Below are 13,495 nucleotides of genomic sequence, written 5' to 3'. Positions count from 1 at the left end.
ATTGTTCAAAATTAATTTTTAAAAATTCCACGATTCTTAACAATTATTTTTAAAAAAATCCATGATTGTTCAAAATTATTTTAAAGATCCACCATCTCTCAAAATTATTTATAAAAAATCCACAATTCCTCAAAATTATTATAAAAAATCCACAATTCTTTAAAATTATTTTTAAAAAAATCCACGAGTTTTTAAAATAATTTTTAAAAAATCCACGATTCTTAAACGTTCTTAGAAACTATTTTCTCTAAGACTATTTTGCAACGTTCTTAGAAATTATTTTTCTTTAACAATATTTAAAAAAAAATCTACAATACTTAAAAAATTCTTTAAAAAATCCATGATTTTTTAAAATTATTACAAAAAACTCGATTCTTCTAAATTAGCGTTCTTAAAAATTATTAAAAAAAAAAACTATTCTTAGCTAAAACTTCCTTAAAAATTATTTTTGGAAACTCCTCGATTTCTCAAAATTATTGTTTGTTTTTTTTTTTTTTTTAAATCGAACTTTTGTTTAAGAACTAAATTTCTGAAAAATTTACGATATTTTTTGCCAGGAAGACCTTACAAAATATTTTTGAAACATTTATGTTTCAGGAGTAAAATATTTTGGACGGAGAAGAGCTTGTAAAAAATATTGTTAAAAAATCCTAAATTTTGTTTTAAATCCTCAGGTGATTTTAGCATATATTCTGACTTTTATTAACATATTTCTAATATATGGAAAAACAAGTAAGCAAAGGCTATAGACGCGCGGGACCGACCATATGATACCCTACAACACTACAACATGTTAGAAGCCCCTTTATATACAGATCAATTTTGGAAGATTTCGCTTTTGAAATTATGTAACGAGACCTTGACCAGGGACATTTGCCCAATATTTAAGCACTCCGTCATACTGTTGGTTGTTGTCGACCATTTTCCATCAAAAATGCTAGAATCCTTCCCTGTCCTTAACTCTCTGCTCAGGCGTATGGATTGACTATAATTGTGTGATCAGGAATTTTTTCTGTTTTTGGTTCATTTGAACCCCTAAATATATTGCGATGCAAGAGGCCCCTCTGCATCTCTAAATTTAGACTCATCTATATGATTTGCTTGTCTACGATATTTGGCTATATTCGTCAACGAAATCAGCATAAAAAAGCCAGAAGTTCGGCTTTTGTGTTTTTCGGATATCGCCTGTAAGTAATGCTGGTATTTTTTCTCACAAAAGTAGTGGTCCATTGTACTCGCTGTCCTAAACTCTAACTTCGTGCGAGATTTCGTATCCTTTGGTTTCTATTTGTGACCTTTATAACGGCTGCGAAATCAGGAACATTTTTAGCCAAAAAAAATAGGGTCCTATTCTGATCATAACCCCACATCCATTTTCAATTTCGTGAGGATCGGACTATAATTGCGACCTGTAGAGTGATTACAAATTAACATGGACAGACGGACGGACATACATAGCTAGATCGACTCAGCTAGGCGAGATAGGAAGATCCATATATACTTTCCTATGTGGGAAATAAATATTTCGAGGTGTTACATAATTTTTGGCCCAATCAAACTTATAATACCCCCAACACAGTGTTGTAGGGTATAAATAGGAAGCTTTGGTTGCTTTACAGAAGATTCGTGCTTTTTCGAACATTTTAACTTTTTTGAGGGAGGTAAATTTGCGAAATTTAAAAAAATCAGCATCCTGTCATACAAAATCGAATATTTTTAAGCCTGAAACCCTTAAAAAAAATTTTTTTTAAATTAAGTCCTTTGGAATTGTCCTAGAAAATCGATGTTTTTTTATTTTTTTTTTTTTTAAGTTAAATACAATTTAAAGTTATATATAGGCTATTATATTTATTTCTAGTTCATGTTATATTTATTTCTAGTTTGACGACGGCTAGTCCTCCATGACGAATTAAGTTAAAACCCCTTTTCATTTAAATCAAAAAAAATATTTTGTCATTTGATACAAATATCCTTGCTTCTTTAGCCCTTTGATTAAATTTCGTATTACAAAAGTTCTATTTCCTATTATTTCACATCCGGCATTCCAACATATGTAACTATATGTTATGTCAAACACTAAAATGTCAAAACCTTCATCATTTCTTGTTGACTTAACCGTAACCTGTCTAGGTTTTGAAAAACTAAATTAAATTTTGATGAAATGTCAACTTGATGAAATGGGTCGGTCGGTGACCAATGTTTAACATTTGTTTAATGATTAGTTGACTCAATAATAGAAATAATTTATTGTGAATTTTATGTGGCGATTTCCACAATTTTCCGAAACAATTGGATTTCCGTTTGTTTGTTGGTTTTGTGGCACGTGTTTTCCGCTTTTGTTTTCTAGGGATTCCCTGGCCTTATTAAATTTCAGTTTTTTTTTTTATTTATTTTTCTTTATTTTTTTTTTTTATTTTTATTTATTTACTTATTTATTTTTTTTTTTTTTTTTTTGTTAAAATGAAATACCTTTTTTTTGTGGAGATTCTCGTTGAATCGTTGAATATTCATCTTTGATTATTTTTTAGTCGTGTTACTTATTAAAAAGTAAGCTCCCACTGCAGTTGCTCTTTAATTTTCAATGCTTTTTGGTTTTATTGGCAATTTTCCAAAGAAATGCAATTCGCTCGCCCTCTCCCTCGGGGGAAAAGTAAATTCCAAGATATCATTATCTGTAGACATTTTACTACCGCCGCCAAAAGTTGCCAACAATTTACGGAACTGTTGAAATGTCCCAATGACAAGGACTTGTGAATGGACTTTTAATCTTCACGAATTTAATATCGCTGGTGGCCTACAAGGGATAAAGATCACATGAATTAGGTCATGAAGGGCAAAAACAGAAATTTTGAAACGACTTTGAGGTTGGACGTGCAGATGGCATTCCACAAAAGGGAGCAGGCAAAGCCCATAATTATACCCTTAGTCATATGACTAGAGAGGGTATATATCATTTGATACGGCCAAAAGGTGCCTCATCGAAATAAGGGTTCTGGTCCCTAGGTCTCTTTGAACCAAATCCTTTTCAGGACATTTGGAGTCGATCTAGCGTCCGATAACTCTCGATTTGATCCAAACTTGATAAATCGTAATATTACCATTTAACTTAGATCGAGTTCAGAGATGGTCAATATCGGTCCACTCCTTCTGGTACCTTGCCAGCACAAGGTCGAAATTTTCAAAAAAATGTTTTACTGCACAGAAAGAGAAAGTTGGTCCCACCTTTGCAAATCCTAATATATGCATCAGTGCTAGGTCAGGTGGGAAAATGGACAACATCGGTCCACTCTCTCAAGTATCTCCCCCACAAAGGGTCAACATTTTGAATAATTTTAACTTTTATAAAATGTGATGTAGGGGTCCGATCGCCTTCAAATTACACATATCACAATATTTTTATTAGGCCAAGGTATGGTGTGAAAATGAAAAATATCGGTCCACTCCTTCTGGCACCTCCCCCACAAAGGGTCAAAGTTTGAATATCCATGAAGCTCATAAAACACGCAATTAACATCCGATTCCTGCAAACTTGGTAATCTCAATATTCCTATAAACACGAGATCTGTTATAAAGATCGAACCCTTCCTTCTGGTACCTCCCCCACAAATGGTAAGAGTTATGTATAACCAAAACGATTATAAAATCCGAAATAAGCATCCGGTTCTCTTCGTATTTCACATATCCAATTATTTCTACTACCACAAGATCTGCAGTGAAGTTGGGACATAACGGACCACTCCTTCTGCTACCTCTCCCACGTAGGATTAAAATTTTGAATACCCATGAAGGTCACAAAACGCGAAAATAAGATCCAATTCTATTCAGACTTGGCACATCTCAATATTCCTATAAACACAAGATCTGTTAAAAAGATGGTAGAGATATGATAATTCCATCTGGTACCTCCATTTAACATTTTCCAAAAAGTCCAAAAAAAAGTCCAAACCTGGCACGTCGCAATATTTATATAATTTTAAAATTCGATACGAAATGGACAATATTGGCCCATTCCCTCGGAACCTACTCCATACAGGGTCAACGATTTGATTATTAATATAAGAAGTCAAAATGTATTTAAATAATCGAACATTGGCTGATTGGTATACATCTGTCGGCAACATCGACTGATTTTTTTTTAACTTTTTAATATTAATATTTATACCCTACACCACATAGTGGTAAGGGTATTATGTCTTTGTGCATTTGTTTGTAACATGGAGAAGAAAGCGAGATAGACCCATAGTTACTTTTGAGGATCTCCATGGAATCACTTTCAGTGTCTATTTTTGCATGTCGGTCTGTCCGTCTGTCCATGTATTCTTGGAAACAAAATGCAGGTCGCATTTATTATCCGATTGAGATGAAATTTCCCAAACAATATTTGTTTCGCCCAAGGTCGAACCCTATTGAAATTGGTGATAATTGGATCAGATTTTGATAGAGCTCCCACATATCTTCAACCGATTTCGGGTTAATTGTGCACCAAATGGACAATATAAGTCCAAATTACCTGATGTTTGGCACATCTAACTGTATTCAGTCTAGAAACGAGTACATAAAATTTTGTGAAAATCGGTGCAGATATAGCTAAAGCAACCGTATATATTGTTACGTTCTTGGATTTTACTTAATCCCGTGTAGACGTTGTTTTATTTCCCAATACAGCTCGTACCAAATAAAACGCGGGTTCTTTCGGATTACGATTATTACAATGATTTTATTTGCACTTTACTTTACTCGACGGTTTCAATTCGCGATCTCATTCACAACTGACTAACTGCCTTTCCATTTCCCCTATTTATATGAGCCTCGCCTGTCGCTACAGAAGTTTCTAGACGATCTGGTAACGCCTAGATTACGAACAATCTACCAATGCAACGAACACATACAAACTTACATTGAGTGAACAATAACAACAACACATACACAGGCGAGGGGGTAACAAAGAAAGAGGAATTAAGCGATCATCAATGATGACGTTTAACAAGAATTGTACGTCAGCAACAAAAATAGAAAATGAAAGAGGAAATGGAAGGATGTAGAAAAATCTATACAGTAATTGTTGTTGTGAAGTTATTCAAATAAACTGCGTAGTAGAAATTTACGTTACAATTCAAATTTTTAAATTAACGGAATTCATCTAAATTAACTTAAATCTAAAGTTATATTCGTAACAATATGTTTCATTCGATTTGGTGTTCAAGTCCCTCACATGCGTAGTATGGACTCCATAACAATGATATTTGATACCAGATATCTTATAGAGCTCTGAAATAAGTGCCTAAAATTTAGTTAAGCACGGTTCAGATTTGGATATGGCTCCCATTTACATCTGTATCCAATTTCAGGATTATTCTGCACCAAATAGCTAATATTAGCCCAAATTTTGGTTAGTAAGACGGAATTTAGTCTGGAAGCAAGTATCTCAAATTTGGTGAAAATCGGTTCGTATATAGTTATAGCTCTCATATACATGTTTTATCCGATTTTTGTTATATCCGGTGTTAAAGTCCCTCCCTTATTGTCCACCATATATGTAATATCAGCCCAAATTGGATAGATTTTTTCATATTAAACCGAATTTTTCAATTTGTGAAACTCAGTCTGGTATATCTGTTCCTCCAATAAATATTTATATTCTACACCCCAAGGTGGTCAGGGTATTATGTCTTTGTGCATTTGTTTGTAACATAGAGAAGGAAGCGAGATAGACCCATAGTTCCTTTTGATAATCTGCATAGAATCACTTTCTGAGTTGATTTATGCAAGTCAGTCCGTCTGTCCGTTCGTCCGTTTGTCCGTCTGTCCATGTATTTTTATGAACAACGTACAGTTCATATTTATTACCCGATCCAGATGAAATTTTGCACAAATCTTTTGTTTGACCCAAGGACGAACCCTATTGAAATTGGAGATAATCGGTGAAAATTTAGATATAGCCTCCATATATATCCTCGTCCGATTTGCGTTTTATTCTGCACCAAACGTGAAATATCAGCCCGAATAGTATGAAATTTTGCACATACAACCAAATTAGGCTTGAAAATAAGTATGTCAAATTTGATGGAAATCGGTTCAGATATAGCTATAGCTCCCATATATATTGTTCACCCGATTTGTTATTTTTGTCCTCCGCAGCCGTAACATGCACTCTGTAACAATAATATTTGGGGAAATATATCAAATACAGCTCAGAAATATCTTTGCCAAATTTTATCGAGATCGGTTCAGATTTGGATATAGCTCCCATATATATCTTTATCTGATTTCAAATTAATTTTGCACCAAATGGGCAATACAAGTCCGAATTTAATAGAAACAAATGCTTCGGCATATTTAGTCCTTTGAGTTTTAAATTATAATCATAGCGTGTATGATTGAACTCTCCCATAAAAACTTTTAATTGTTATGCGCAGCTCTACTAAATTAGCAAAGTGGTGTAGGGTATCATAAAGTCGGCCCCGCCCGACTTTAAGATTTTCTTAACTGGTTTTAATTAAAATATTTTCTTCAAAAATACTGAAGTTTTGGATATTTTTTCCAGCTGTTGAAAAAAACAAAAAATGTTATAGATTTTTTTTGGCAAACTCATAAAAGCAAACAACCACTTGTCGAGACTATCAAAGACCCATAACGACAAGCCATTTAATGCAAACGACCCAAATGCAGTGCACAATGACCCTTTAAGTGCATTTTGGATAGAAACACAATTTTTTTCTTTTTTCCGCAATTAAATGTCTTTTTGGGTATGCTTCGATTATTGAGAAAATGTAAAGTGCTTAAAAATTCAAAAACGAAAAAAAAAACTTTAAAAAGGAGGACATTAAAAGTAAGTGTCCTGCTCAACATTGGTGGTAAATAACGTAAAATTCTTTTATTAGTTTTTTTTACAAATATCTTCTAAGGACTTTTATTCACTTGACTATTGGTTGGAATCTTTGATATTTAATAAAATCGATTAAACTTTATTTACAATTTTTTCTTCGTTAGCTCCATAATTATGTGGCGCTTAATTATACTGTGCAACAACAAAAATAATTACGGGAAAAATCTTATGAAAGTAGGAAAAAAGGAAGACACGTGTATCGGAATTTCTAAAGTTTATATCGAAAAGTAACCGAAATGGAGGGGGCAAGTTCCTCTTAGATACATTTGAAAATGTTCGAATTAAGATTCCTCGTCATCCACAGATTAAAGGTATATAGTGTCCTTTCAATGATTGAAATCTGGGGCTATATTTTTTTATAATTTTTTATAAATAGCATTTCTAAATTATTAGAACTCAAAATGTCAACATTTGGCAAAATTAAATGGAAAACATTGCCAAAATGTTCGAAGTCGGAGATATTTTTACAAGGGAGCAATTCCAAAAAATGAAACGATTTGACACATTTTCTGTATCACTGACTCTGTATGTGATCCAAAGATCTCTATGGAATTTCAAAGCTCTATCCTAAATAAAAGGACATGTATATCAAACATATAGTCAAGGCTATATAAGGACCTTAACAGCATTTTGCAAAAAAAAAAAAAAAAAAAAAAACAGAACTCCTTCCAGATTTGATCTAAAAACGAGTACTATCAAATCTAAGTGGCACTTTCCGAAACCAAGACTGGCTATTGTAAAGTGAAATTATAAAAAAATTGCAACTAATTGGGAAAAATTGCAAAACCCTTTAGAAATAAACAATGTTTTTATTAACATAAATATATGCTATTTTTTCATGGTGCTTATTAACTATACAAATTTCTTTTTTTCAGAGACTCACAATGAAATTTGATCTAGAACAATTCCTCTTTTGACATTTTCCCCAAAAAATGAAGAATAAAGGGAGATTTTGACTTTGATTGAAAACCTGTTAAATTAACAGGAAAAACGAGCAAAGACCTACTTTTAACTTTTGTGCATAAATTTTGAATGTAATTTTTTGTGAAAACTATTGTTGCTAGAGGTATGGTTTATCCTGAGATTTGTGTTGAAATTTTGTGTAGAATATTTCTTTCTTTGACACCTTCCGCCTCAAATAAAATTTTATGTTACTTTTTGGCTTCAATTCGAAAAAGTCCCAGGATTGACGAATAAAAATTCGAGAATATTTTCAGGTTTGTTTTTTTTTTTTTTTTGGAATATTGACGGATATATTTTTTTTATATGCAGTGAAAATAGAAATTCCTCTCCTTTGGTGACTTCTAGTAAAATTTGATGAAGAATATTTTTGTCTTTGGCATTATCCTTCTAAAATGATGTCTTGTAAAAGAATATCGCATAAATTTACATACAATAGCGAATTCGACCAATTCGACCTAGTTTGACGAAAACAAAAAATATTTTTTAAAAGGCAAAATTGATGGCAATTTTCTATGGAACATAAAAGATTTAAAAAAAATCTTTTCTTCGGAGACTCACAATGAAATTTGATGTAGAATATTTTTTACTTTGATATTTTCACTAAAAAAATAAGTTTTAAGGGAGATTTTGACTTGTACTGGATATGTGTTAAATTAATAGTAAAAAAGAAAAGTCACAATTTCACTTGTAGTTGAATTTTTTCTTTAGAATGTAATTTTCTTTAAAACGTATTGAATATACACATTTCTTCTGTTTAGAAACTCACAGCGAAATTTGATATAGAATATTTCTTCCTTTGATACTTTACCCAAAAAATGAAGTTTAAGGGGAGATTTTCATTCGCATTGAAAACATATTAAATTAAAAGTAAAAAAGCAGATGCATAATTTTCACTTGTACTATATAAATTTCAAATATAATTTTCAAAAAAACATATTGCATATACACATTTCTTCTGTTTAGAAACTCATAGTGCAATTTTATATAGAATATTTCTTCCTTTGATACTTTCCCAAAAAAATGAAGTTTAAAGGGAGATTTTGATTCACATTGAAAATGTGTTAAATTCACACCAAAGAAAAAATCATGCACACAATTTTCACTTTACCACACACATTGTGAATGTAATTTTCGTAGAAACTATTGTACCTAGATAAAAAGTTTATTCTGAGATTTCTAGTGAAATTTGGTGTAGAATATTTCTTCTTTTGAAACCTCCCACCTAAAATGAAATTTTATGTTACTTTCAGGTCCCAACTCGAAAAAAGTCCGAAAAAAAAAATTAATTAAATAAGAAATATTATCGGGTTTTCTTTGGAACATTAACGCAAATATTTTTTGTATATACAATAAGCATAGAGATTTCCTTTCTTTGGTGTCTTATAATAAAATTTGATGAAGAATATTTTTGTCTTTGACGTCATCAGTCTAGAATGCTGCTTTGTTAGAGATTTTTGCACCAACTCACATAAAGTACGGCTTTAACCCTAAAATGTGTTATGTTTTATAAATATGAATTCCTGAAAATATACACTCTTGAGGTCTTCTAGGACCTATATTAAAATTTTAGGATAAATAATTTCGTAGAATATTTTGACTTGCTACGATCCCTTTTAAGGGGTGTTTTTAAGAATATTTTGGAAAAAGGACGGAACAGAACCCTTTCTTGGCTCATTTGCTGTTTAAATTTTTTTTCCACCAAAATATTCCTCTTACTTCTTATCTGCAACATTGTCGAAGACACTATATACCTCAAATGCAAAGATTCCGAGGAATCTAAATCTGAAAAGTTTTCGAAAACTTGGGAAGGGGTGGAGAATTTACCCCCTCTATTAAGATTATTTTGCGATGTAAAATTTCAAAACTTTGATACACGTGTCTTCTATTTTTAGCTCTACCCTCATAATTTGCACGATTTTCCTGGTAATTATTGAAAGAATTGAATTTTGTTGCACAGTGTTATTTTTTTATACTCTCCACCATAATTAGTATGGAGGGTTTATTAAGTTAGCCATTCCGTTTGTAACTCATGGAAATAATAATTTTATACCTTACAAAGTATATATATATTCTCGATCGGCATAAAATTCTAAAATGATTTAGCCCTGCCCGTAGGAAGCTAAAATTAGGCACAGATCAGTCTTTGTATGCAGGGAAGTCAAGTTCAAAGATGGGCTATATCGCTCCACGATAACATATAGCCCCCATATACCCGCTGATATTTGGTAATTCCCCCTCGATATTTGGAATTATTTTAAATTTCGTATTAAAAGTTCGTAATGGGTTCTACAGCCTATGATAAAAAAATTCGTATGCAAGCCCACGTCTCCGTATAGGCCCCATATATCTGTACCTCCCTATTTTCGGTATTTTGATGATTTTAGGTACAATATTCAGCGGAATTCTTTCAAATTTCGTATTTAAAGTTCCTAATGGGTACTACAGCCTGGGACAGAAAATTGTCTATGCAGGTTAAGGTCTTCGTATAGCTCCCATATATCGGTAGCTCCCTATATTCAAAATTTTGATGATTTTAACGACATTATTCACCGTAATTTTTTGTCAAGTTTCGTATTTGAATGTTGTATTGGTCTATGGCAAAAGATACCTATGCAGGTCCACATCTTCGTATAGAACCTAATATAACTTCTATATTCTGCATTTTTAAGATTTTAAATTTAACGGATTTTTTAATTTTTAACGGATTTTTTTTGAAAATTTCCAAATTCGTTAAAAATGGTGGAGGGTATTCAAAGTTCGGCCCAGGCAAACTTACTGATTTTTATTTTTATTTTTTTTTTTTATTTATTTATTTATTTTTTATTTTTTTTTTTTTTTGTTGGGAGCAAATTTTCATTGGCCTCAAAGACCATTTTTCCTTAAATAATGAGCATTTTTACTAATCATTTGGCTAGTCTCACTGCCCGCAACACATTATCTATGTTTTCCCAATTCGTCTACAATATTCCCAAAGGTCTAAAACTTTTGTTAGAGTTTTTTCCCACAACCCATTTAACCCAAAATATAATTGACTATTTCTCCCCTTTTCTCTCTTTTTTCACGTTTTCGGTGTTACTTCCGTTTTGTGACACACTTCCATTTGTCTCCCACTAAGTTCTCTAATTACCAGCACTTTGACCTAAAGTTTCTTGAAGTTTTACTTCTGTTGTTTAAATGGAATGTCTGAAAAGGAAAAATATCCCTTCGTTTTCGTTTTCATTTTTTCTCTCAGTCTAGTTTAATTTGAAAACGGCGTCTCTATGCCATTCTTGTGGTATAATTAGTGGCCTCGTTGTAGACAGGAATATAAAATGTATTTTCAACAAACTTCTGGGTGACTTGTTAAAACTTTAGTCCCTTCGAGCGGGGGGAAGGAAGAAAAATATGTTATTTTCAACCAAGTTTTTGGCCATTAACATATTGCACTTAAGGGGAGTTTTTTATTATTATTTTTTATTAAAAGAGGTTTTAAATTTATTTTCAATAAAAAAGTTTAAATGGAGGGTAAATAGTTCCAAAGGAAAATGAAAATTTGGAATCCACAAACATGTAAGGTATGAGAGAAATTTTCGATCAAATGGTCATATTTATCAAAAATTTCTTTACCAAAAAAGAAACCAGTAAAGAAAGTCTTAAAGTCGGGCGGGCCGACTTTATGATACCCTACACCACTTTGCTAATTTAGTAGAGCTCCACATAACAATTAAGAGATTTTATGGAAGAATTCAATCAAATGATTGGAAGAATACAAAACGCTATGATTATAATTATAATTTAAAGTTCAAAGGACTAAATATGCCGAAGCATGTGTATCTCTTAAATTCGGATTTGTATTGCCCATTTGATATATATAGGAGATATAGCCAAATCGGAACCGATCTCGATAAAATTTGGCAAAGATATTTCTGAGCTGTATTTCACATATTTCCCTGAATATCGTTGTTACGGAGTGCATATTACGGCTGCGGAGAACAAAAATATAACAAATCGGATGAACAATATATAAGGGAGCTACAGCTATATCTGAACCGATTTTCACCAAATTTGACATACTAGCTTCTAGACTTAATTCGGTCGTAAGTGCCAAATTTCATCCCATTTGGGCAAATATTAGACGATTGGTGCACAATAAAAGGTAAATCGGACGAAGTTATATATGGGAGCTATAGCCAAATCCGAACCGATCTCGATAAAATTTTGCAAAGATATTTCTGAGCTCTATTTCATATATTTCCCTGAATATCGTTGTTACGGAGTGCATATTACGGCTGCGGAAGACTAAAATAACAAATCGGATGAACATTATATATGAGAGCTATAGCTATATCTGAACCGATCTTCACCAAATTTGACATACTAGCTTCTAGACTCAATTCGCTTGTATGTGCCAAATTCCATCCCATTTGGTTAAATATTAGACGTTTGGTGTGCAATAAAATGTAAATCGGACGAAGTTATATATGGGAGATATATGTCCAAATCCGAACCGATCTCGATAAAATTTAGCAAAGATATTTTTGAGCTGTATTTGATATATTTCCCCAAATATCGTTGTTACGGAGTGCATATTACGGCGGCGGAGGACAAAAATAACAAATCGGATGAACAGTATATATGGGAGCTACAGCTATATCTGAACCGATCTTCATCAAATTTGACGTACTAGCTTCTAGACTTAATTCCGTCATAAGTGCCAAATTCCATCCCATTCGGACAAATATTAAACGTTTGGAGCACAATAAAAGGTAAATCGGACGAAGTTATATATGGGAGCTATATCCAAATCTGAACCGATCTCGATAAAATTTAGCGAAGGTATTTCTGAGCTGTATTTGATATATTTCCCCAAATATTGTTGTTACAGAGTGCATATTACGTCTGTGGAGGACTAAAATAACAAATCGGATGAACAATATATATGGGAGCTATAGCTATATCTGAACCGATCTTCACCAAATTTGGCATACTTCCTTCTAGACTCAATTCGGTCGTAAGTGCCAAATTTCATCCCATTTGGACAAATATTAGACGTTTGGTGCGCAATAAAGGGTAAATCGGACGAAGTTATATATGGGAGCTATATCCAAATCTGAACCGATCTCGATAAAATTTAGCAAAGGTATTTCTGAGCTGCAGTTGATATATTTTCCCAAATATTGTTGTTAGAGAGTGCATATTACGGCTGCGGAAGACTAAAATAACAAATCGGATGAACAATATATATGGGAGCTATGGCTACATCTGAACCGATTTCGATCAATTTTGGCATACTTGTTTTTAGGCCTAATTTGGTTGTATGTGCAAAATTCCATACTATTCGGGCTGATATTACACGTTTGGTGCACAATAAAATGCAAATCGGACGAAGATATATGTGGGAGCTATATCTAAATTTTTACCGATTATCTCCAATTTCAATAGGGTTCGTTCTTGGGCCAAATAAATGTTGTTTGGAAAATTTCATCTCAATCGGATAGTAAATGCGACTTGCATTTTGCTCACAAAAATACATAGACAGACGGACGGATGGACAGACGTACGGACATGCATAAATCGACTCAGAATGTGATTCTATGCAGATCCTCAAAAGGAACTATGGATCTATCTCGTTTCCTTTTGCCTGTTACAAACAAATGCACAAAGACA

Source organism: Musca domestica, unplaced genomic scaffold (genome assembly GCF_030504385.1).
Source record: "Musca domestica strain aabys unplaced genomic scaffold, Musca_domestica.polishedcontigs.V.1.1 62, whole genome shotgun sequence".
NCBI lineage: Eukaryota > Metazoa > Arthropoda > Insecta > Diptera > Muscidae > Musca > Musca domestica.
The sequence above is the reverse complement of the archived record's forward strand: the minus strand, read 5'-3'. Positions refer to the sequence as shown.